Genomic DNA, 1,526 nt, shown 5'->3' with positions numbered 1-1,526 from the left:
TAGCCCCCAACCAAAGTTCCAGACTTAATTCCCAAAAGTTTCCAGCAAACTTGGAAAATCTCCAAAAGATCCTTACCTCCCTGTCTTTGTTCATGCCTTTCCATGTATCTGAAAGGCCTCCTCATCTTCATCTACCATAATCCTACCTATCCGAAAGGCCTAGTTCATAAGCTTCCTCCTAGAAGGTGTTTGTGGACAGCTGTCCTTGAAGTGGTCCATTTCTCCTACCTAATCTTTTGCTGTAAGCACTTAAGACAGGCATCTCTCTGAGCCTTACCATATAATTACTGATGTATGGGACATCTCCTCTATGGAGGACATGTGTTGGATTTTGCTTGCCTAATATTTTCCCCCTCTTTTAGTAACAACAACTTGATTTTCCTCTGGTGAACAACCTTCCCTCACTTTTAATCCATATGATTTGGATGGGGTCGACCCCACTTCCAAATCCAGAGGTATGCGTGTGACATAGGCCTATTCAGAGTTACTATAATGGGTTCAGTGAAGGGCAGGTGATTCAATTAAAAGCATCGAGAATTACTCCTAGGACTTTTGCTAGGACCATTGGCATAAAAAGCTCTATTTTTGTTACAATTGGTTGTAAACATGGAGCTGTGAGGGGCTCTCATGTGGAAAAAAAAATCCTGAGAATAAAGCCTCCCAAGAGCACGTTATAAAAAGAAACCTAATCTGTAGGATAACATTGTTGGAAATCCTTGGATCTTAGATTCAGCTATTCCTGAAACTATTAATAGAACTAACCTGCCTAGGACAAACAATTCTGTCTCCTGCCCATATTCTTTTTTTCCTTTTAAGCTAGTTTGTGTTGGGTTTCTATAATGTAGAATTGAAAGATAGGAACACATCCTCAATTTGTTTATGAACTTTAAGGGGCCAAAGGCCTGATCTTTTTAACTTTACATTTCTTAGCATGGTACCTGGTCAGACAGAGGGTCCTCGAGGTGTGATGATTGATTCATTCAGTCTCACTTTCCCTGAGCACCTACAATGAGCTGAGCTAAGCACTGGAACCCCAAGGAATAATTAAACATAATCCTTACCCTCGAGGAGTTCTGAATTGAGTACATAGAGAAGATATGAAAATGAACACTTTATAATATAACGTGGGCTATAATAGAAATCGGAGCAAATTTTTGTGGGATTCCAGAGGGTTGGAAGTTTGGGGAGATGGGATGTGGGAAGGCTCCTCAGAGGTGGTGACATCTGAGTCGAGTTCTTAAAGAACAAATAGAAGCTCCTAGGCAGAGAAGTGGGCATGAGGAAAAGGTGTCCCAAGGATGAGGTATTCCAGGTGGACAGAACAAGATTATATATTAATAATTATAAAATTAATAATAATATCACCATCTCCTGTTCTTCCTGTGGCCTCTTCACAAGCTCTTTCCTCTTTCTTTTCCTCTGCCTCATCTATCAGTGGTTAGATGCCTCAACCATCATAGTGGTTAAGAGCACAGGCTCTGAGCTCTGAAAGATTTTGGTTCTGCCAGACGGAGTGCCTCGTGCCT

Source organism: Propithecus coquereli, unplaced genomic scaffold (assembly GCF_000956105.1).
Source record: "Propithecus coquereli isolate 6110/MARCELLA unplaced genomic scaffold, Pcoq_1.0 Scaffold160, whole genome shotgun sequence".
In the NCBI taxonomy this organism is placed as follows: Eukaryota; Metazoa; Chordata; class Mammalia; order Primates; family Indriidae; genus Propithecus; species Propithecus coquereli.
This window is presented reverse-complemented; position numbering follows the sequence as displayed.